Source organism: Canis lupus, chromosome 25 (assembly GCF_003254725.2).
Source record: "Canis lupus dingo isolate Sandy chromosome 25, ASM325472v2, whole genome shotgun sequence".
Taxonomy (NCBI): domain Eukaryota; kingdom Metazoa; phylum Chordata; class Mammalia; order Carnivora; family Canidae; genus Canis; species Canis lupus.
This window is the reverse complement of record NC_064267.1, coordinates 37112376-37138701: the sequence shown is the minus strand read 5'-3', so window position 1 is coordinate 37138701 and position 26326 is coordinate 37112376. Positions and strand designations below refer to the sequence as shown.

Here is a 26326-nt window from a genome sequence, read left to right as displayed (position 1 = left end):
AAGAAGGAAACAGTTTTTTGGGATGCCTGGGTGGCTCAGAGGTTAAGCGCGTCTGCCTTTGGCTCAGGGAGTGATCCTGGAGTCCTCTGCATGGAGCCTGCTTCTCCCTCTGCCTATGTCTCTGCCTCTCTCTTTCTATGTCTCTCATGAATGAATAAATAAATTTTAAAAATCTTAAAAAAATATAAAAAAGACAAGGAAACAGTTTCTTTGAATGACACATTATACCAGATAAACCTAAAAATATATATGGAACATTGCACTCAAAAGCAACAAAATATACATTCTTTTCAAGTGCACATGGAACATTCTCCAGAATAGATCATGTGCCAGGCCTCAGAACAAGTCTCAATAAATTTAAGAGGATATATTATACATCTTTTTTGACCACACTGGTTTAAAACTAGAAATCAATTACAAGACAAAAACTAGAAAAAGACCCCCACAAACACATGGAGGTTAAACAACATGTTACTAAACAGCTAATGTGTTAACAAAAAAATCAAAGAGAAAATTTAAAAATACATAGAGACAAATAAAAATGAAAACACGGCAGTCCAAAATCTGTGGCATATACTGAAGGAAGTTCTAAGAGGGAAATTTCTAGTGTTACAGGCCTACTCCAAGAAACAAGAAAAATCTCAAACATTCTAATCTTACATCTTAAGGAACTAGGGGAAAAAAAAGGGCAAACAAAACCCAGGGTTAGTAGAAAGAAGGGAACAACAAATATTGGAACATAAATAAATGAAATAGAGACAAAAGAACAAAGAAGAAAGAAAGAAGGAAAGAAAGAAAGAAAAAATTCAATGAAATCAAGAACTAATTCTTTGAAAAAAGTAAACAAAATCAATAAACTGTGAGCCAGATTCATCAAGAAAAAAAAACACAGAAATACAAAGGACTATAATACAATACTATGAAAAATTGTATGCCAGCATATTGGGCAACCTAGGAGAAACTGATAAATTCCTAGAAACATACAATCTTCCAAAACTGAAAAGACCAAAAATGAGTAAATAATTGAATTGGTAAACAGAAAACTACAAAAAACAAAAGTCAGCAAAGTAGCAGAAGAAGAAATTAAGAAAACAATTCTATTTACTATTGTGCCTAAAAGAATAAAATAGCTGGGAATAAACTTAACAAAGGAGGTGAAATACTTCTACTCTGCAAACTGTAAAAAGGCAATGAAAGAAATTGAAGATGTCACAAACAAATAAAAAGATATTCCATGCTTATGGATTGGAAAATATCATATTGTTAAAATGTCCATACTTGTCAAAGCAATATATAGATTCAATGAAATCCCTATTAAATTATCAGTAGCAATTTTTACTGAAACAAAGAGTACTAATCTCTTCAATAAATGATGCTGGGAAACTGTATAGCTATATATAAAAGAATAAAGCTGGGCTATACACACAAAAGAATAAACTTTCACTATACACACAAATAAATTCAAAATGGATTAAAGACCAAAATATGAGACATGAAATCATAAAAACCTTAGAAGAAAAGATAGGAGTAATTTCCTTTACATCATCCATTAAACATTTGTCTAGATATGCCTCCTTAGGCAAGAGAGCCAAAACCAAAAAAATAAATTATTGGGACTACACCAAAATTTTAAAAATGCTTTTGTACAGTGAAGGAAACCATCAATGCAATGAAAGGCAACCTACTGAATAGGAGAAGATATTTGCAAATGATACATTCTATAAGAAATCAATATCCAAGATACATAAAGAATTTTTACAATTCAATACCCCAAACAAGTAATCCTATTTAAAAAATGGACAGAGGGCCTATTCAAGACATTTTTCCAAAGAAGACATACAGATGGCCAACAGACACATGAAAAAAATGCACATGATTAATCATCAGGGAAATGCAAATCAAAATAACAATGAGATATCACTGTACACTCGTCAGAATGGCTAGAATCAAAAAGACAAGAAACAACAAGTCCTGGTGAGGATATGGAGGAAAAGGAACCCTTATGCACTATTGTGAGAATAAATGTTGGTGAAGCCACTGTGGAAAACAGTATAGAGGGTCCTCAAAAAATTAAAAATAGAAATGCCATATGATAGAGTACTTCCCCAACTGGGTATTTACCCAAATAAAATGATAGCATCTTAATATAATTTGGAAAGATACAGGCACCTCTATGTTATCGCAACATTATTTACAATAGCCAAGATATGGAAGTAGCCCAAGTGTATACCAATAGATAAATTGATAAAGAAGTATATATACATAGTAGAAACCATAAAAAAGATGAGATCTTGCCATGCCTTCCTCACCGTGCACCAGAACATCGGGTCAGAAGTTGAATGTTCCACTATGAAACAATAGAAAAAGCTGCAGCTGCTCATTGGAGAATTAGAAGATCGTGATAAAGAGCTCAATAATATGGTTGCAGTACATCAGAAACAACTTTTTTCTTGGGAAGAGGATCCGCAGAAAGTGTTGACTTTGGAAGAACGTTGCAGCAAATTAGAGGGTGAACTACATAAAAGAACTGAAATAATCAGGTCACTCACCGAGAAGGTAAAAACCCTTGAATCTAATCAAATTGAATGCCAAGCGGCTCTTCAGAAGACTCAGCTCCAGCTCCAAGAAATGGCTCAAAAAGCAACCCATTCCTCTCTTCTCTCTGAAGACCTTGAGGACAAAGATATTATTGAGGCTGTCAATCACATTGCAGACTGCTCAGGAAAATTTAAACTATTAGAGCATGCCTTGTGTGAGGCGAAGATGGTGAAGACTTGTATTGTGAAAGAAAAGCAAGATTATAAGCAGAAATTGAAGACACTTAAGATTGAAGTCAATAAACTGAAAGAGGATCTAAATGAAAAGACAACAGAAAATAATGAACAACGAGAAGAGATCGTTCGCCTCAAGCAAGAGAAAAGTTGCCTGCATGATGAATTAGTTTTTACTGGTAAAAATAATTAATTTAAATGATTGAATAGTTTTGTGTTTACAGCCTAAACTTTCTGTGGTACAACTATGACAAGATTAAAGGAATTATATCTCTCACTCAAAAAAAAAAAAAAGAAAGTGTATTGTGCTAAGTGAAATAAGTTAGACAAAGACAGACAAATATCATACGATGTTACATATATCCAGAATCTAAAAAACAAATGAATAAACAAACAAAAACCAAACTGATCCATAAACATAGAGAACAAACTGATAGCAGTTTGGGAATGGGGTGGAGGGATAAACAAAATAGGTGCAGAAAAGTTGGAGGTACAGACTTCTAATTATAGAATATAGTCATCCTTATTATAATAAGGTCACATGGTGATTGATAGTAACTACTGTGATGACCACAGCATAATATATAGACTTGTCCAATGAGTGTTGTACACCTGAAAGTAATGTAACAGTGTGTGTCAACTATACTTCAATAAAATTGTGTTTAGAGTTACTCATATTTATTATTCTTTTGATCTCTGTTGTATTCATGGTGATATTCTCTGTTTCATTTCTGACATTTCTACCTCGTGTCTTCTTTTTTTCTTTGTCAGTTTTTCTAGAGATTTGTCAATTGTATTGATCGTTCACTGAAAAAATTAAATTAAAAAATTTAGTGTTGAGGGTCATATATTTTGTTTTCCCAGTTACCTTAAACCAAAAAAGGCATGGTTTTATAAAATCTACAATGATCTAAGGAATTTAGAGACAGTTAGTTATAAATGTTTCAGACATAGTCTCTCTTTTGCTCATTAGGGAAAGACTTTTGGAAAACAGAAGGAAACAGATGGATGCTGGAAAACATCCAATGGTTATACACATCAGCTGCTTCTGGGATAACCCAAATCCAGGAACAAGACAATTACACCAAAGCATATTGTAGTCAAGTTCTTTTAAAAAACTTGAGAAAGAAAAATCTTAAGCAACTAGAGAAAAAAGATATATATATGTACAGAAGAAGAAAAATAAAAGATAACAGAGTACTTTTTGTTGAAAAAATTCATAAGAATGCAAATGAGCAATATCTTTAAGGTAAAGATTTTACTAAAAAAAAAAACTATAGCCTAAAATTCTACAACCAATAAAAAGTATCTTTCAAAACAAAGATAAATAAGACTTTTTCAGATGTATGGAAGATAAATAAGACTTTTTCAGACGTATGGAAGCTTAAATAATTCATTATCAGCAGATGCCCAGTATCAGAAATGTTAAAGAAATGTTAAGTGTTTTTTCAAAGTGGAAAGAAAATAGTTCCAGGTGAACATATGAATCCACACAAAACAATGAAGACCATTGGAAATGACAATTCTGCATATAGTTTTTTTCTTACTTTTTAAATGTGTTTAAACAATCACCTGTTTAAAGCAAAAGTAACAACAAAGAATTGTGGGGTTTATAACTTATATAGAAGGAAAAAGATAAAAGTGGACCAGTGGCTGGGAAGAAAGAAATGAAAGTAAGGCTCTTATGCTATAAGTGAAGTTGTATTATATAATATCATTAGAATAAAGACTGTGATAAATTAAAGATTTATGTCATAAATGGTAAAACAATAAATAAAATAACAAAAGGTTTGAGCTAATAAGCCAAGAAAAGGGAGATACAATGAAGTAATAAAATTATTTAATCCAAAATAATACAGAAAAAGAGAAAAAAAGAAGGAGAAACAAAGAACAGGGAGGACAAATAGAAAACAATTAGGAAGATAATATCCTTATTTCTAACCATATCAACAATAACATTAATCAAAATGTTATACACACTCCCAAATAAAGAGAGACTTTAGAGGGCCTGAGTTGCTCAGTTGGTTAGGCATCCGACTCTTGATTTCAGCTCATATCTTGATCTTGGGGTTGTGAGTTCAAGTCCTTTATTGGGCTCCATTCTGGGCATGGAACCTACTTAAAAAAAAGAAAAAAAGAGATTATATATATATATATGAAGAGATCATCAGAGATAATCATAATGAGAAACTAAAACTCTCATACGTGACTAGTGGGAATATAAATGTATACTCACTTTGGAAAACAGTTTGGCAAGTTCTTAAAAAGCTAAACAAACACCTACCATATAATTCAGCCTATCTACTCTTAGGAATTTACCAAAGAGAAATGAGAGCATATGTTCATACAGACTGGTACAGGGATGTTCATAGCAGATCTCTGTTTGTAATAGCTATAAACTGGAAACAACCCACGTGACTATCAACATATGAATGTGTGAACAAATTGTGACTATTGATATACTCAACGACATGAATGGATCTCAAAATAATTATGGCTTTGTGAAGAAGCCAGACAAAAGAAGTGTGCGTACTATATTATTTCCTTTATCTAAATTCTACTAACTTTAAATTAATCTATAATGACAGAATGCTTATTAGTGATTGCCTGAAGACTGAAGGGAGGGAAGACAGGAGAGAAGGGTTGTAAAGCAAGATGAGTATTTGGGGTTGTGGATATGTTCATTATCTTGATTGTGGTGATGGTTACGCTATCACAACACTTAACTAAATTGTACACTTTAGAAATGCAGTTTATTGCATTCGAATTATACTTTATTTTTTTCTTTTCTTTTTTTATTCATAAATTTATTTTTTATTGGTGTTCAATTTGCTTACATATAGAATAACACCCAGTGCTCATCCCATCAAGTGCCCCCCTCAGTGCCCGTCACCCAGTCACCCCCCCCTCCCCTTCCACCACCCCTAGTTCGTTTCCCAGAGTTAGCAGTCTTTATATTCTGTCTCCCTTTCTGATATTTCCCACTCATTTTTTCTCCTTTCCCCTTTATTCCCTTTCACTATTTTTTATATTCCCCAAATGAATGAGAACATATAATGTTTGTCCTTCTCCGATTGACTTATTTCACTCAGCATAATACCCTCCAGTTCCATCCATGTCGAAGCAAATAGTGGGTATTTGTCGTTTCTAATGGCTGAGGAATATTCCATTGTATACATAGACCACATCTTCTTTATCAATTCATCCTTCGATGGACACCGAGGCTCCTTCCACAGTTTGGCTATTGTGGACATTGCTGCTAGAAACATCGGGGTGCAGGTGTCCCAGCGTTTCACTGCATCTGTATCTTTGAGGTAAATCCCCAGCAGTGCAATTGCTGGGTCGTAGGGCAGATCTATTTTTAACTCTTTGAGGAACCTGCACACAGTTTTCCAGAGTGGCTGCACCAGTTCACATTCCCACCAACAGTGCAAGAGGGTTCGGTTCCCCTTTCTCCACATCTTCTCCAACATTTGTGGTTTCCTGCTTTGTTAATTTTCCCCATTCTCACTGGTGTGAGGTGGTATCTCATTGTGGTTTTGATTTGTATTTCCCTGATGGCAAGTGATGCGGAGCATTTCCTCATGTGCTTGTTGGCCGTGTCTATGTCTTCCTCGAATTATACTTTAATAAGCTGCCCAAAACAAAACAAAATAGGGAAAAGAGTTACATAATATTTACCCATGGATATATTAAAAATAATTTTTTCTCTTACAGAAATACCCATTCCTGGGGCCAAATAATTGAAGAAAAGTCTCACAAAGTTCTATCTCCTCCAGCAAAATCTTGGGAATACCTTCCCTAATATATGCAGCTTTAACGTAATAACCTGTCTTGGAGACCATCATGCTTTAATTCCATCATGCTTAGTAAATCCATTTTTACTGTTCATCAAAGAAGCTCAAGATTCCTCTGTCACTCATCATCTAACTCTCCTCCCTTCATTATTGCATATATTCCCTAATATGACTGCCTCCTACCCTCTTCCAACTCCACACATTTTTCCATATTTTCCTCTGAGATTATTGATTTGTCATCAGTAAAATCCATTCTCAACTTCTCTTCTGAACAATCTTTACCTTCTTTCTCTGAGACTTGGCTGTCCCTCGAGAGCAACTCTTTCCTGTAGCCTTCTGTAATGGTAGATATTTTCTTTCCCTTTTTTGTCACTGAGGATATAAATACTCCTGCTTCTCCTTACCACTTTTAAAGCATTGCCCCTTCCTCTTCCCTCAAGCCCCAAGTTTGCTCATGTCAACAAATTCAGTATCTTCTATCTCCCCCTTTGGTTATCTGTATAGACCTCTGAATTAGTCTTCCTAACCATTATTTTAGCACTCTCTCTTTCTAACACTAGTCTTGTCATTGTTCTTATTGATTGGTTATCCACATTTGGTAGATTTTGTTTTCCAAAAATGGCCACAACAATATTTCCCATTCTGTATGTTTTTCTGCAAGGTTGTACTGTTCTCATCAAGAGTTGAGATCTGTTCTCCCCACCTCTCTGAATTTGTGTGGGCTCTGAGATTGCTTCTACTAATAGAATATGGTAGAAATGACACTGCACGAGTTTGGACATAACCCTTTACTGGATTTATAGCTTCTGATTTCTGCTTTTTGAAGGGCTCACTCTTGAGACACTTATCTTTTGAACCCAGCACTTGTGATATTACAAAGCTGTGGTCATCAAGACAGTGTGGTACTGGCACAAAAACAGACACATAGATCAGTGGAACAGAATAGAGAACCCAGAAGTGGACTCTGAACTTTATGGTCAACTAATATTCGATAAAGGAGGAAAGACTATCCATTGGAAGAAAGACAGTCTCTTCAATAAATGGTGCTGGGAAAATTGGACATCCACATGCAGAAGAATGAAACTAGACCACTCTCTTTCACCATACACAAAGATAAACTCAAAATGGATGAAAGATCTAAATGTGAGATAAGATTCCATCAAAATCCTAGAGCAGAACACAGGCAACACCCTTTTTGAACTCGGCCACAGTAACTTCTTGCAAGATACATCCACGAAGGCAAAAGAAACAAAAGCAAAAATGAACTATTGGGACTTCATCAAGATAAGAAGCTTTTGCACAGCAAAGGATACAGTCAACAAAACTCAAAGACAACCTACAGAATGGGAGAAGATATTTGCAAATGACATATCAGATAAAGGGCTAGTTTCCAAGATCTATCAAGAACTTATTAAACTCAACAGCAAAGAAACAAACAATCCAATCATGAAATGGGCAAAAGACATGAAGAGAAATCTCACAGAGGAAGACATAGACATGGCCAACATGCACCTGAGAAAATGCTCTGCATCACTTGCCATCAGGGAAATACAAATCAAAACCACAATGAGATACCACCTCACACCAGTGAGAATGGGGAAAATTAACAAGGCAAGAAACAACAAATGTTGGAGAGGATGCGGAGAAAAGGGAACCCTCTTGCACTGTTGGAGGGAATGTGAACTGGTGCAGCCACTCTGGAAAACTGTGTGGAGGTTCCTCAAAGAGTTAAAAATATACCTGCCCTACGACCCAGCAATTGCACTGTTGGGGATTTACCCCAAAGATACAGATGCAATGAAACGCCGGGACACCTGCACCCCGATGTTTATAGCAGCAATGGCCACGATAGCCAAACTGTGGAAGGAGCCTCGGTGTCCAACGAAAGATGAATGGATAAAGAAGATGTGGTTTATGTATACAATGGAATATTACTCAGCTATTAGAAATGACAAATACCCACCATTTGCTTCAACGTGGATGGAACTGGAGGGTATTATGCTGAGTGAAGTAAGTCAGTCGGAGAAGGACAAACATTATATGTTCTCATTCATTTGGGGAATATAAATAATAGTGAAAGGGAATATAAGGGAAGGGAGAAGAAATGAGTGGGAAATATCAGAAAGGGAGACAGAACGTAAAGACTGCTAACTCTGGGAAACGAACTAGGGGTGGTAGAAGGGGAGGAGGGCAGGGGGTGGGAGTGAATGGGTGACAGGCACTGGGGGTTATTCTGTATGTTAGTAAATTGAACACCAATAAAAATAAATTAAAAAAAATAAAAAAAATAATAAAAAAGGTCACCGGAAAAAAAAATTCTTTATGACAAATATAACAACAACAACAACAACAACAAAAAAAAAAAAAAAAAAAAAGAAATCCAAGCTACATGGAGAGACCATATATTGGCATAGTGATAAAAACAAAGAAACAAAACAAAACAAAATAAAACCAAACAAAACAAAAAACAGCTAGCTGAGTGTCCAGCCAGCAGATAGTACTGATTGTCAGCCATGTGGATAAGGCATTTTGGATTTCCAGCCATTGAGTGTTCAGAAGACTATAATTCCAGCTGGCACTTGGATGCATCCACATGAGAGACCCTGATAAAGAGCTGTCCAGCTAAGCCTAGTCAACCTACAGTACAATGAGAGGTAATGATTAATTGTTTTAACTAAGTTTCTGGGAGATTCACTATGCAACAATAGATAGCTGGAATGTGTACAGATGATGCTCCTAATATTGTGACCTCATGATGGCTTTACCTCCTCTCCTCCCATGGTCTTGTCTCCCAATCTATTTTTACATAGACATCCTGAGCCATATACTACATTATGCCATTATTCTATTATCCCATCACTCATAAATTCCATTTCAAGTTCTCCCCTCTCTGACCACTACTTCCTATTTTTCTTTTAATCAATATAATGTCTCCACTGAAACAATTCCACAAATGCCTTGGAACTTCCAACTCATTGATTTATCAATCTCTTGCTTCCTTACACATCCTCACTTTGATCCTTACTTCCTTAGATTTTAAGGGCCATGTGCATGTACACACATAAGCACATGAACACACACACCACTTGTAACTATCTTTGTTACCCTCTCATTCAAATTGTCCCTTCAGTAATTCTACTACATTTCCAAACATTGTTTTACTCTCCCAGATTATTATTTCATTTCACATCTGCAATAACTTCTTACCTCTCTTCACTCACAGCTGATGACTTGGCTTCTTATTTTACTAAAGATATAGATGCAATCATAAGGAGAATTTCTGTGTATTCCACTCCTCAATCTACTAATCTCCCTGCTACTATGTCCATATACTCTGCTTTCCTTTCTAATATGATGTCTTACCTGTCTTACCTAAAGCCAATTCCTTATATATCAATTGTGCAAGAGAAGGAATATCTTCTCTCAGACATTGCTCTAAAGTTGCTCTATTCTTTTTTGCTTCTCAGGTTTTGCTTCCCTACTAAATCATTCTGTCAGCATATAAGCGAGTTATAATAGTTTCTACTTAAAAACAAGATCTAATATGCAGCATAGTGACTATAGTAAAGAATATGGTATTATGGGGGTGGTGAGGTGGCTCAGTCAGTTATGGTCCAACTCTTGATTTCAGCTCAGGTCATGATTTAAGGGTTGTGAGGTCGAGCCCTGAGTTGGGCTCCCTGCTGGGTGTGGAGTCTCCTTAAGATTCTCTCTTTCCCTCTTCCTGCTCTTTGCCCCTCCCCTGCTCCCTCTTAAAAAAAAAAAAGAATATGGTATTGTGTACTTGAAAGTTACTGAGAACAAATCTTAAGCATTCTCACCACACACACACACACACACGTTAACTAGTTAACTGTGTTAACTATTTGAGGTGATTCTATGTTAATTATCTTGATCTTTATAACTATTCTATAACGTATATGTATACCAAATTATTACATTGTAGACTTTAAATATATATAATTGTATTTGTCAGTGATTCCTCAATAAAGTTAATAAATAAATAAATAGTTCCACTTAGCTTTCTAATAGGTATTTCAAATCTAATAAAAAACATAACTATTGATTATAAACCTTCTAATGTCCTACTGTTTAGCAGCCCAGCCCATATGGAGATAGGTTTGAGATTTAGGGAGAAAGGACTGATCTGTGGATGGCTAGATTTAGCACCATGGTGTAGGGTCTGGTAACTGCTTTGGCCAAACATTTTCCCAGCAAGTTTTAATGCACAGGAGTCTCTGGTGTTTTTTTGTAAGCTTCATTGGCTTCAGTGGGGTTTCAGTCAGAAAACTTTGACATCTCTTCCATTTAAACAATTCATTGATGGTGAGCTGTGGCAAGTGATATTAATAGCTGGAGATACAAAGGAAGGCAAGTGTAAAGTTAACTCAGGCTGACAAATTTTATTAGGCACCTACTACATGCAGGCAGCTTGTAAGGTGCTAGGGTCATGGTACCTTGGCAAGTTTCAGCAGGCATATGGGAGTAGATAGGAAAGCTATGAATGACATGGATCTGCATGTGCTTTATGTGCTCAAAAGTGAATATCTTTTTGTAATTCAGCTACCCAGAGTGGTCATTTTTTTTTGTAATTCATTCAAAGACTCTGTACATATTATCACTGACTTTACTCACTCTCCTATCCTTCACTAAAATTAGGGAATATTTAAAGATGCTGGAGGTATCTGTATAGGAGGTAGGAGCTAGAAAATAATGCTGTGTTATATTGTGCCTTGGCTCTATGTTGGCTCCATCATTCTATTCTCCCAGAAATGAATTTATATCATTATTTGTCTTGCCTTCTCAGATGGACACCAGGTTCCTTTAATAATAATATTATATCATCTATCTACTGAAAAAAAGTGTATAAAAATAAACATGCTTACATTTATATTAACAATTCTGTTAATTAGATGCATAAATAAATGGATGGTGACAATCATGAATAAGTACTTTTTCTTTATTTCAAAAATTTTAATTCTGATATAGTTGACATGCAGAGTTATATTAGTTTCAGGTTTACAATATAGTGGTTCAACAATTCTGTACATCACCCAGTGCTTATTATGACAAGTGCATTCCTTAATCTCCATCACCTATTGCACCCATCCCCCACCTACTTCCCCTCTGGTAGGATTAGTTTGTTCTCTATAGTTAAGAGTCTGTTTCTTGGCTTGTCTTTCATTTAAGAAACAAAACAAACGAGCAAAGGAATAAGGACTTTTAAAACTCTAATGAGTAGCATAAATGAATGAAACATCACTTTACTCTCCATATCTCTACCTTTATAGGTTTCTACAAACAATGGGTATAATTGAAATTGACCAATTTACTCATTCTTGCTTGGAACAAGACATTTCGGATGTTCTAAAAATACATTCTTTGACTTATTAAAATAGGTTTCTCAAGACTGTAGTAACAAACATGAACATAATTAGCTCCAGGAAGAGATTTTCCTGTATGTCCTAAGAAGGCTACTAAACGGAACTGAGATGCTGACCTAAAAAAAGCTAAGTAAAGATTGGGTAAATTGAGTTGGGGTTAGAAAAAAAAATTAGAAAGCAGAAGTTAAAAAGAAGGAAGATATTCATATCTTAACACTATATAGTTAATGTTAATTTTAAAAGAAAAAATAACTATTTCCTACTGGGTGTGCCAACATCATGTGAGATAGTATCATACACAAAAGCAATGACAGTACAGGTTAAATAAAGAGCTGATTGAATTAATCATTGTGAACTCAGCATTTTGATATATAAGTAAGGGCTAGAAAAATAGTCTCTCAGAATTCCCCAAGTTGGAGAGTTTGGGTTGTAAAATGAGGCCCTAGGATTCTTCTGTATGTGATTCGGGCCAAGATGCCAATGACAAGTATACTTCTCTCAGATGTGTAAAGCATTCTATTTGAAACCAGGCCACTTATTATTTCAAGGTGACCATGACTCCAAGGACACATTTTAACTCTATATACATAATATAGTATCACTCTGTTCCTCGACCTTTATTGTTTCTGTCATCTTAAAGGAGTGAATAAGGATGATACCTTTTAATCCATACCAGTGAAAGAAGCAGCACTGAAATGGTGTAAGTCGCAGCCTGAATCTGAAAGCCCAAGAACCAAAGGTGCCAATGTCTGGGGGCAGAAGATGGATATCTCAGGTCAAGCAGATAGGTCTGCCTTTTTGTGCTATTGAAACATCCAATAACAACAACAACAAAAGAAACATCCAACAGATTGCATGATGCTCACCAGCGTGTCTTTACTCAGTCTACTGATTCTAATCTTTTCTGGACACATTCTCACAGACACACCCAGAAATAATGTTTTATCAACTACCTGTACATCCTTTTATTTTAGCCATTATTTTTTATTTTAAATTCCAGTATAGTTAATATACAATGTTATATTAATTTCAGGTATATAATAAAATGATTAAACAATTCCATAAATCACCCTGTGCTCAGCAGAATAAGGGCACTCCTTAATCCCCATCACATATTTTACCTATCCCCCACTCCTGTCCCCTCTGGCACTGTCCATTTGCTCTCTTGTTAAGTTTGTTTCTTGGTTTCTCTCTCTCTTTCTCTTTGTCCCTTTGCTCATTTGTTGTTGTTTTTTTTTAATTCCACATGTGAGTGAAATTATATGGAATTTGTCTTATTCTGACTGACTTATTCCACTCAGCATAATGCACTCTAGCTCCATCCATGTTATTGCAAATGGCAAGATTGAATTCTCTTTGAAGGCTGAGTAATATTCATATGTATATATATATATACCATATCTTCTTTGTCCATTCATCAGTTAATGGACATTTGGGCTCTCTCCATAGTTTGGCCATTAATGATAGTGCTGCTATAAATGTCAGGGTGTATATACTCCTTTGAATCTGTATTTTTGGTATCCTTTGGGTAAATACCTAGTAGTACTATTGCTGGATCCTAGGATAGTTCTCTTTTGAACTTTTTGAGGGACCTCCATATTGTTTCCAGAGTGGCTGCATCAGTTTGCATTCCCACCAACAGAGCACAAGGGATCCTTTTTCTCACATTCTTACCAATACCTGTTGTTTCTTCTGTTTTTCATTTAGACCATTCTGATAGGTATGAGTTGGTATCTCACTGTAGTTTTGATTTGTATTTCCCTGATCATGAGTGATGCTGTGAATCTTTTCCTGTGTCTGTTGGCCATTTGGATATCTTCTTTGGAGAAATGTCTGTTCATGTCCTCTGCCCATTTTTAATTGGATTGTTTCTTTTTCGGGGGGTATTTAATTGTATAAGCTGTTTATATATTTTAGATACTAGTGGTTTATTGGATATCATTTGTAAATGTTTTCTCCTATTCAAGAGGTTGCCATTTAGTTTTGTTGATTATTTCCTTCACTATGGAGAAGGTTTTTATTTTGATGCAATCCCAATATTTTACTTTGCTTTTGCTTCCCTTGCACTATGGGACATATGTAGATAAATGTTGCCGTGGCTGATGTTAGAGACATCTGTGCTGTGCTGTCTTGTAGAATTTTGTTGGTTTCACATCTCACATTAAAATTTTTAATCCAGTTTGAATTTGTTTTTGTGTATGATGTTAGAAAGTAGTCCATTTTCATGCTTTTGCTATAGCTATCCAGTTTTCCCAACACCCTTTGTTGAAGAGATTGTTGTTTCTCCAGTGAATATTCTTTCCTGCTTTGTGGAAGATTAGTTGACTACATAATTGTGGGTTTCCTATTCTGTTCTATGGATCTATGGGCCTACCTAGTTTTGTACCAGTACCATACTGTTTTGATGACTACAGCTTTGTAATATAACCTGAAGTCGGGAACTGTGACACCTCCAGCTTTGTATTTCTTTTACAAGATTGCTTTGGCTGTTCAAGGACTTTTGTGGTTCCATATGAATTTAGGATTGTTTGATATAGCTCTGTGAAAATGCTGCTGGTATTTTAATAGGAATTGTTTTAAATGTGTAGATTGCTTTGGGTAGTATAGATATTTTAACAATATTTGTTCTTCCAGTCCATGAGTATGAGCTGTCTTTCTATTTCTTTCTTTCCTCTTCAGTTTCTTTTACCAGTGTTTTATAGTTTTCAAAGTACAGTTCTTTCACCTCTTTGCTTAGGTGTATCCCTAGGTATCTCATTGTTTTTGGTACAATTGTAAATAAAATGTATTCCTTGATTTCTCGTTCTGCTGACTTATTATTTGTGTATAAAAAAGCAACAGAAAAAAAAAAGCAACAGATTTCTGCATATTGATTTTTTGGGGGCTAATGTTGATTTTTCACCAAATGTGTTGCTTCATTGTAAACTAAGAGTCTTAGTACAATTAGGATAAAGGTTTTGAACCCAAAAATATTGGGTTCCCGAGACTAATTATTAAATGAGTACTGGCAACTCTGAATGTAATTTAGTCTGACTATGCCATGAGGCTTCTCATAATCTTCTGAGTCACATGGTAAAGTTAGATTTAAGAGGTGTCTGAATCCACCAAGTCACTCCAAAAGTAGCATTTTTGATAGATACTTATTGTTTTTTTTTAAATTTTATTTTTGCTGTGGGCCATTCCATCAATAAAAACATGGTTTGTGAGTACACTGGATACTTGGCATGTTAGACAAGCTACCTCTAAGTTTTTCCTGTTGCACCCAAAAACTTTCTATAAATCATCATCTAAATTTATAGAGACATAATGGTCAATCTTTTAAGTGTTATATAAAATGCGGGTTAAATTTGAGTTAGGTAATACTTCCTGAATTTTTTTTCTAAGAGAAGCCCTTTATTATATATATACAACGTGGTTTGCCTCTTTGGCCCCTACATTTCCCAAAATTTAATGTATACTAAATGTTTTCTGAACTAACCTGATAAACCAATATCTTAGTTGCTGCTCTCTTCTATAAGGAAGTAATTTTTAAAATGTATTCCAGTCTCCAGAAGGAAAGGAAAGTTGAAAAGGGGGGAGATGGATGAGAGTAATCTTAGGAGGCAGGTGCAGCAAGGTCAGTTTGGCTTTAAGTGCCTCCTGTGAGATTTAAAAGATGGCTCCCCACAAAACATCAACACAATCTTCTAGTAAAATAAAACTGAGTTTGTTGCTTACTTCATTAAGGAAGAATGCAACCTGGTAAAGCATTGGCAGTATCTTAGAGTAGTGATAATAAAATCAGAATTTATTGACAATCAAAACCTGAGGACATTGATTTAAAATGGAACTTTAAAAACAGAGGCTTGATGAGGATTGAGTAAGGATCATGATGGGGTTCAGCACATACTACCTCAGAATATGACCCCTTGCTATATTGAATACTTTAAGCTGAAGGATTGAGAAAATCCAGGAGTGAGATCACTCTGACCTCTCCCCTCCCCTGAAACAGGTTTAAAATCTTCATTTGAGAAATAGAGAAAAGGAGCATTCCTATCTCTGAAAACAAAAGGGCACAGAAAAATTCTAACAAAAAGAACTTGCTCAGTTCCCTCCAATTTATTATACTTACCTCATACTCTCTGACCTATCATTTTTACACAACTACTCACCCTTCATCAGACCTAATGTAAAGATACTCAGGTCTGTTTCTTTGGGTCTTCATTTCCTTATGATGGCTCACATGTCATATAAAACTTACATTAAATAAAATTGTATACTTTTTTTCTATTAGTTTATCTTTGTTAGTTTAATTTCAGACATAGCCAAAAAAGCTAAGAGGGTCAAGAAAGCCTTTTTCTTCCCTTGTATTCACAATCCAACAGCCAAGGCTTGAAAAGAGCAACAGGAGGAATTTGAGGTGTATATTGTTTATTGATGTTTTCCATTGAAGAATTGATGAATCTTTTGGAAAGTTTCTGTATTGAGCAATCAAATTGCCATGGACAGGAAACTCCTGGAAGAATATAGTCATGCTAATGAATACAGAGAATTTCACAAAGTTATGTTTATGTAGACAACCAGTTTTGGTTTCTGTGTCTAGCTGGATGAGGGTGTAGACAGTGTCTGTTCTAGGCATTAGGCTGGCATTAGTCTCCGAATGAGGCCTAATGAGAAGTAGTTATGGAGTCAAAGAGAATGGTATATTTGACAATTAGGAACACACATACACACACACACACACACACACACACACACACACACTGAAATATTACACAGCCATAAAAAGGATGAGATTATGCCATTTGAGACAATATGGATGAACTTACAGGGTATTATGCTAAGTGAAATAAATAAGACTAAGAAAGATAAATACCATGTTATTCTCCTCATAAATGGAATCTTAAAGAAAAAGAATAAACAGACAAGAAGCAGAATTAGACCTGCAAATACAGAGCTCAAACTGAGGGTTGCCAGAGGGGAGAAGAGTGAGGGTTGGGCAAGATGTGTGAAGGGGAGAGAGAGGTACATGCTAACAGTTATAGAATGAGATAAGTTATGGGATAAAAAGTAGACCATAGGGATCCCTGGGTGGCGCAGCGGTTTGGTGCCTGCCTTTGGCCCAGGGCGCGATCCTGGAGACCCGGGACCGAATCCCACGTCGGGCTCCCGGTGCGTGGAGCCTGCTTCTCCCTCTGCCTGTGTCTCTGCCTCTCATTCTCTCTGTGTGTGACTATCATGAATAAAAAAAAAAAGTAGACCATAAGGAATATAGTCAATGATATTGTAATAGTTATGTAAAGAACAAATCATAGCTACACTTGTAAATAAGCATAATGTATAAATTTGTTAAATCACTAAATTGTATCCCTGAAACTAAAGTAACATTGTGTGCCAACTATATCCAAATTAAAAAGAAAAAAAAAAGGAGGAAAAAGGAGGGGAGGGAGGAAGGAGGAGTAGAAGAAATCTCCAGACCCCTGCATTCCATAACTCTAGGATCTGGAAAAAAGAGCAAAACATGGTAAATTGATCCTCATCAGAGCCAGTTAATCCTCCTCTACCCTGATGTTGTGGGATGCCTCTGATTGGTCAACTCAAGCTTCTAAGACCAGCTTGAGTTGTTTTGGTGTTTAACCTATCCATCCCACCATATGATCATGATTAAAACTGTGTCCCAAACATCTCCATAGCTCTGCCACTCACATTCACTGCTTGAATTAGAATTAGCATGACCAACTGTCCCAATTTGCCTGAATTAGAATTAGAGTGACCAAACTGTCCCAGTTTGCCTCTGTATTTTAGCAATGAAAATCCCACATACTGGGAACTCCTTACTCAGTCTCAAGCCTAGTAGCCAGCCAATCTTGTCACCTAATTAGGGTCTACCTTCTCCTTTCTTGTCTTGAAAGAGGAGCAGAATAGATATATTCTTGTCATAAGTACTTGAGCAATTTCTTTTTTTTTTTTTTTTTTACTTGAGCAATTTCAAGTTTCTTTTTTTAATGGGAGGTGTTTCCCTTTGGCAAAGTATATATTCCAACATTTACTCTGAATATAGTCCAAAACTATGGAAGCTCTTGGAAATCAGGTCAAACACATCACCGTAGTAGGAGGATGAGAAGAGGGAGGATTAAGTGTCTTACATAATAATCTCACATCATACACACACACACACACACACACACACACACACACACACACACACCAAAACATGTATATCTTCAAACAACACAGAAATTTTTATTTTGAAATGAATCACTTAAAAGACTGATATCAGGGGGAGTGATACTTTTGCTGGAAGTTTGGTGATTATGAAAGTAAGCAGTGATGATTGTGGTAATAAGATGAACATTTGTGTTCTAGGACTGTCCTGATATGAACACCTTGGGATCAAGGCTTGTTTACAGGGTTGATCCTTTCAACACCCCCAAGGGCATGACAAGCTCAGGTTAGATTTTGGCAGATGTTAGCTGCAGACAAGAGCCAGTCTAGTGGAGAAAGGCATATGGGTCTGCAATTCAAGTTGGGTGGGAGGTGGTGATGTGCTTCAGGGTATTCACCTTTACATAGAGGGAATCCGTCCTGCATCTATATGAGGAAGAAACTATCAAAGCCTATGTAGGATGACTAGGATGGAGTTGAGGGAGTGAATAGGGACACTGAGGTAGATAGTCTGTCCTGGGAACTTAGTCAACATGATAGGGAACAAGGGAAGACAGAGACTTGCTGGGTTAAATGTCCACATTGTCTGTACAGGAACATCACTAATTCTAATTCTGTTTCCCAGGCTGGTGGGATGTGTCAGTAATATTGTTCCTGTCATGATCTGGATTGGCTCAGTTGCTTGGCTGAATTTAGGTTAGATAGGCCCAGGGGCTGTGCAGGGAAGGGCTGCTATGGAAAACGAAGCCTATAGAACCCCTGTACTATTAAGCACATAGTTGAAAAGACCTCTTTAGTAACACAAAGTAGTTCCTTGGTACTTTCTAAAGGTCTGCCCTGTGTGTTCATTCCTGAGCTAAATTGTGGGTAACATGCCATAGAAGTTAAGACATGGTACCTATCTTAATTTGGGCTGCTATAAGAAGTTATCGTAGGTTGGGGGGCTTAAATAACAAACATTTATTTCTCATATTTCTCAGGTAGAGAAGTCTAAGGTCAAGGTGCCAGCAGATTCAGTGTCTAGTGAGGGCAGTCTTCTCACTGTATCCTCATGTGGCAAAAGAGGCAAGAGTACTCTCTAGAGTATTTTTTATAAGGCACTAATGCCACTCATGAGGGCTCCACCTTCATAACCTAGTCACCTCCCAAATCCTATCTTCAAATACTACATTGGAGATGAAGTTTCAACATATGAATTTTGGTAGGACACAAGCATTCAGTCCATGGCAGTACCTTACTTCAAGAAACTTGCTATCTACATGATGATAATGCAGCTGTTCATGACAAAGATGCAAGGTTGATGCTTATTGAAATCAAAAAGATAAGTGTTGACTCCTACTCAGGTTAGGATATATTAGATAGCACTGGCCACATGGTATATTAAGAAATTATTTGGGCATCACTGTGCAGGCTAGCAATCCACAACAGACAGGATTCTCAACATGTAGACAGCACCCATTTGGGTTACTGGTGGTGTCCCTAATCATAGGAAGGAGAAGTAGAAGTAGAAATCTTCAGAAATTATTTCAGCATCCAGATTAATGCTAGTGGTGGCTCTCACGTTATGGAAATTCTAGTTTTAAGTGATATGATGGTTACTGCTTTAGGAAAAGGCTATCCAGCAAATTAAGGTGCTCCTGTTGGCTGCCTAGACTATAGACATTTTGGGGAAAAAGTTACACTCATTCCAAAGAATTTCAGTTAAAAGAGGATAGAGTAACTAGCTATCCTTGCAGAGGAGAGTAACTAAGAGAATCAGAGGTCAAGGCACTGGAAGTCCTTGGCCTTCTTGGTGATTTGACTTGTTCACATAGGTCAACAGAAGACTATTTCTGAACTTCTTGAGCAAGTGCAGCTTGCCTGTCTGTTTCCTCTGTATTTAGTACATATTGGGGAGAGGAGTCCGGGTTAGTGGTGAAGACCTCGTAGGATATTAGTGTTCAGCTGCACTAAGGTTAGGACCCAAGCCAGGAATGGAAATAATCATGAAGGTAGACGAAATGCAGATCAATAATTTTTACTTGACTTTGTGTCTGATGACACTAATTCCACTCTCTTTTTCCAAGTCTTCGGAGAACACTGACTTTCTAGATCTACATTTTATATTCCTTGGCAAGTACGCCATTATCAGACAGCAAGTTAACAAAAAACAGAATTTGGTTCTCCCTTTGGTCTCTGTTTCAGGTAATATTCTGCTAAAAATGTTTTCCTATCAAATACTATTAGAAAGAACTAATGGATTATGCTTTTATGAATCTTGAAAGTTAACTGTGAATTGACCTTATTTGCAAAAGGTGTATATTCAAAGGCAAAACAAACAGCAATCAAATTCTTTATTAATATACTACTAATGATGACTTTGAAGGCATGTAAAATATATCTTATAGGCATTTAAATTATGTCTCTGTTAGTATTTGTCATTATTATAGCAACTATATGTCTCTTAATTGCTACCTTGTGAGTCTCCAGAAGGTCAGCAGGCTGACCTTATTTATTGCCTGATTTATTCTGGGGTTCCCCTGTAGCACCGAAACTAGCACAGAACTGGATACTTACTAGAAGCTCAATAAATGTTTGCTGAATTAAACTGATCTGGCATCTGGACAACCTGGGCAATGTTCCACTTTGTCTCTGCTTAGCTTCTGTACACAGGACACATGCTGAGAATGGATGACATCAACCTCACTCTGATGTTTTTTACAGCTGCAGTAAACATGAGAAGCTTGGCAGAATGTCAACGAGCCAAGTTCAAAAATGTAGAAAGAACAGTACTTTGTGGCTGCCAGTTATCTGGAAATGCTACAGCATTTTTAGAGATATAATACTAATTGCCTAATACAATTATCACAATGACATGAAGTAATGTATTTAAATTACCTTGCACAAATCCTAGCTTATTTGCTGAAGAAGTGTTGCCTATTATTGACATCATTATTAATAGGTTAATAGTAATAAGTCACATGGTATAATAACAGAATGCTAGAAAAACAATTTGGTGTACAGTAAAGCCAAGAAAATTCCATCTGAGTAAGATTATTTTGGACTTAATACATAGGGATGTGGGAACTAACTAAACAGACTGAGGATGAAGACTTGATAAATGGTACTTTGGCTAAGAGAATCCTACATGTCTTATAATATTCAGTTCTATAAACTTCTTTTTAAAAATATTTTATTTATTTATTCATGAGAGACACAGAGAGAGGCAGAGAGGCATAGGCAGAGGGAGGAGCAGGCTCCACGCAGGGAGCCCAATGTGGTACTCCATCCCAGCACCACAGGATCACACCCTGAGCCAAAGGCAGACGCCCAACCGCTGAGCCACCCAGGTGTCTGTAGTTCTATAAACTTTTAAAAAGCCCTTCCTTCATCTTTCTCTTCTCTTGTTCCCACAGTGGTCTTCAGAGGACCATCAGAGGTCCCAGCTTTGTATACCTAAAGCTACCAAATTGCTATCACTCCCCATGTCACACTGCATCTCTCTCCAATCCTTATCAAAAGGAGCCATGCATAGGGAAAATTTTATAACCTTTTCAGAGGTGAATGAACAGAACAAACACATTCAACTGGAACCTCCCAAAGTATTCTAATATGCTCACATCCACACCATTGTGATGACTACTGCTTTCTTTGTCTATTTTTCTATTAAATTTTTAATTCAAATTTTTATTAATTATTATAAGTGTGTTATAATAATATGCTACATTATGCATTACTTATGCGTGGTATAAATATTTAACTATCATAAATATGTTAATGAAATAATAATTTGTTTTAATAGTTTTTAAAAAATATAATTATTTTCTTGGCTAGATTTTATTTAATTTCTTTCAAGTTTTTATTTAAATTCTAGTTAACATACAGTGTAATATTAGTCTCAGGTGTAAAGCCAGCAGAAAAAGGGCAATAATAAAGATTCTAGCAGTAAAAAAGTGATATAGAAACTAAAAACAACAATGAACAAAAACAAACAAAAAAATCAGTAAAACAGATCATTAATCCAGGTCTTGATTCTTTGAAAAAATTAATAAAATTTATAAACTTTAACCAGACTTATCAAAAGGAAAAGAGGAAAAATCCAAATAAATAAGAAAAAATGAATGAGAGAGGAGAAATACAACCAAAACTATAGATATACGATCATAAGAGAATATTATGAAAAACTAAATGCCAAAAATTGAACAACTTGGAAGAAATGGGCAAATTCTTAGAAATATAAACTATGGAAAAAAAACAGGAGGAAATAAAAAACTTGAACAGATCAACAACTAGCAAAGAAATTGAATCAGTAATCAAAAATCTCCCAGCAAATAAAGATCCAGGGCCAGATGACTTCCCAAGAGAATTCTACCAAACATTTATTTTATTTTAAATTTTATGATAGTCCCACAGAGAGAGAGAGAGAGGCAGAGACATAGGCAGAAGGAGAAGCAGGCAGGCTCCATGCACCCACCAGGAGCCCGATGTGGGATTCGATCCCTGGTCTCCAGGATCGTGCCCTGGGCCAACGGCAGGCGCCAAACCACTGCGCCACCCAGGGATCCCTCTACCAAACCTTTAAAGAACAGTTAATACCAAATTTTTTAACTAAAAAAAAAAAAAAAAAGAATAAATACCTATTCTTCTCAAATGATTCCATTTATGAGGCCAGCATTACCTTGATTCCAAGATACCAAAAGATGAAAGACCTGTACTCTGAAAACTGTAAAACACTTATGGAAGAAAGTGAAGAAGATTCAAAGAAATGAAAACATATTCCATGCTCATAGATTGGAAAAACAAATATCATTAAAACATCTATACTACCCAAAGCAATCTACACATCTAATCAAATTTCTATAAAAAATCATCAGCATTTTTCACAGAGCTCAAATAAACAATCCTAAAATTTGTATAGTACCCCCAAAGAACCTGAGTAGCCAAAGAAATCTTGAAAAGGCAGGGCAAAGCTGGCAGCATCCCAATTCTGAACTTCAAGCTATATTATAAAGCTGTAGTCATCAAGACAGTATGATACTGGCACAAAAAAGGACACATCAATGGAACAGAATAGAAAACCTAGAAATGGACCCACAACTATATGGTCAACAGATCTTCAACAAAGCAGGAAAGAATATCCAATGGAAAAAAGTATGTTCAACAAATGGTTTTGGGAAAACTGGACAGCAACATGCAGAAGAATGAAATTGGACCACTTTTTTTATACCATCCACGAAAATAAATTCACTAAATGTGAGACAGGAAACTGTCAAAATCCTACAGGAGAACACAGGCAGCAACCTCAGACATCAACAATAGCAACTTCTTACTAGAACTCACCTGAGACAAGGGAAGCAAAAGCAAAAATGAAATATTGGGACTTCATCAGGATAAAAACTTCTGCACAGTGAAAGAAACAATCCACAAAACTAAAAGGCATCTTACAGAATGAAAGAAGATATTTGCAAATGACATATCTGATGAGATTAATATCCAAGGTATATAAAGAACTTACCAAACTCAACACCTAAAAACCAAATAATCCAGTTAAAAAATGGGCAGAAGACATGACTAGACATTTTTCCAAAGATAACATACAGAAGGAGAGAAGAGACACAAAAAGATGCCAAACATCACTCATCACCAGGGAAATAAAAAATTACAATGAGATATCACCCCACACCTGTCAGATTGGCTAAAATTGACAGCACAGGAAATAACAGGTGCTGGTGAGGATGCAGAGAAAGAATCCTCTTACAATGTTGGTGAGAACGCAAACTAGTGCAGTCACTCTGCAAAACAATTTGACATTTCCTCAAAAAATTAAAAGTAGAACTATCCTATGACTCAGCAGTTGCACTACGAGGTATTTACCTAGAGGATGCAAAAATATAGATTTAGAGGGACATATGCACCCTAATGTTTATAGCAGCATTATCAACAATAGCCAAATTATGGGAAGACCCCAAATGATGAATGGAATAAGATGTGGTATATACACATAATGGAATATTAGCCAACAAAGAGAATGAAATCTTGCCACTTGTAATGACATGGGTGGAGCTACAGTGCATTATGTCAAGCAAATTAAGTCAGTCAGAAAAAGGCAAATACAATATGATTTTACTCATATGCGGAATTTAAGAAACAAAACAAACTAGCAAAGGGGTAAAAATGAGAGAGAGAGAGAGAGAGAAGGAAGAAACAGATTCTTAACTATAGGGAACAATCTGATGGTTACCAGAGGAGAGGTGGGTGTGGGGATAGGTTAAATAGGTGATGGGGGTTAAGGAGTGACTTACTGTGATGAGCATAGGGTGATGTATGGAAGTGTTAAATTGCAGTATTGTACACCTGAAATCAATAGGACACCATATATTAACTAATGGAAATTGAAATTTAATAAAAAGAACAAGGGATGGGAAGGAATAAATCATATCATATAACATGTATTACTGCACTTCTCTTATGAAGGATAATCCTTTATTATTTTAACTTAAGCCTTTGGCTTTGATTAAGGAGCATAGATTATAAAGCATAGGGTGAATTACTTCTTCTGTGACATCCCTATAGGATGATGTATAAACAAAATTGTAAGCATAAAGAAACTGTGGAAGGATACAGAATAAACTAGCAAATGTGGTTACCCATAATCCAATCCATAAAGAATTGGATTCGGCAGAGATAGAGTGCTCCTCTAATATATATTTTCAATATTCTTTCAGTTTTTGAGCTATTTTACTATACTGTCTATTCATAAAGTAAAAAAAGAAAGAGAACTAAACACAAATATTCAATCATATTTTCATTATCTCACTATACCTTCATCAAAACACAGTATTTTGGGTAAAATAAATGATCATTCTTCGTAACAGGAGGTTAAATAGTATCCTAATTCATGAATATATCAATTGTTCTTTCCGGTTAAGCACAAGGTACAGTTTTTTATAATAGCATACACCTAGTCACTGAATAATAATAGTAATAGTAATAGTAATAATAATAATAATAATACAAATTATTTGCTAGGATATTGGAAAACTATTCCTTCAGGATAACTGTCCAAAATGAAATCATATATGGACAGTTTGTTTAAAATAATTCAATACTGCGTCACTCACACACACACACACACACACACACACACACACACACAGACACTGTTTAAAATGAGCTCAGCAGAGCATCTGGGTGGGTCAGTTGCTTAAGCGTCTGACTTGATTTTGACTCCGGTCATGATCTCAAAGTTGTGGGATTGAGCCCTGCATTGGGCTCCATTCTCAGCAGGGAGCCTGCTTCTCTCCCTCTCTCTTTTCCTCTGACTCTCCCCCTGCTCACATACACTCTCTCTCAAATAAATAAATAAATAAATAAATAAATAAATAAATAAATAAAATCTTTAAAAAATAAAATGAGTTCATCAAATTGCAGTGCATACTCAAATATATGCCTTCTCCCAAGAGACCAGGAAAGTATAAAAATACATGATGATCATGAGGATGTGTGCATCTGCACAGATTATTGTTGCTTTTGAAAACTAGAGAAATAATTGTCCCTGACTCTCACAGGAGGGGAACAGGTAGGTCAGAGGCTGGTGGGAAATGTCATGTCTTAAGAGCAGAATAATAGAAGAGAAATGTGTAACTTTACCAATTGTCCTTAGAGGGACCAGGACTATTATTAGAAAATCTGATTCTTGTAGTAGATAACAATATGCTTCTCCTTATGTGGTTTATCCTTATATTGGTTACAATGACCTTTGAAGAAAGTTTTTATAAAGGGAAGAAATCACGTTACAAAACAACATGGTAAGACTGAGGCATTTCCATTCCTAAAGCTGTCTTTGGTTATGATACTTCTTTGAATCGGTTGCAGTTACTTGTACTCTAGAAATGAAAGATCTCAAAGTCCAGGACAGCCATGCCCCCTCTTCCCACATTAAAGTTTCTTCTCCTTCTACTTCATAAGACTTGTCAAAAAAGCTGCCTTAGCCTTTGTCAGCTCCAGAAAATATGGAGTGAGAGAAGCGTGGATTCCAACAGTAATTTGAGCCAGTTGTACTTTTCATGAAGGCAGGACGGCACCATAGATTCTCCATTTGTCGTCCATAGGAAGCTGGAGTGAGGGCAAATCATAACCAGTGCTTACTGTTTATAATAGCTGCTTGTAAATATGAGGCTGGCTAATTCATAGGTTAATTTACCATAGAAAGAGCTAGAATCCAAAATACAGGATTTAATTGCTTATTTGA

General features: G+C 36.0%; 1 long non-coding RNA gene across 1 annotated transcript in view; it reads right to left on the bottom strand.

Annotated features, from left to right (window-relative positions):
* Positions 1-5712: 5712 nt before the first annotated feature.
* Positions 5713-26326, bottom strand: part of LOC118355596 (uncharacterized) — a 32881-nt gene continuing 12267 nt past the window's right edge. Inside the window, exon 3 of the long non-coding RNA XR_004818362.2 lies at positions 5713-6405. This is a non-coding gene — a long non-coding RNA (uncharacterized LOC118355596). The remainder of the gene's footprint in view (positions 6406-26326) is intronic.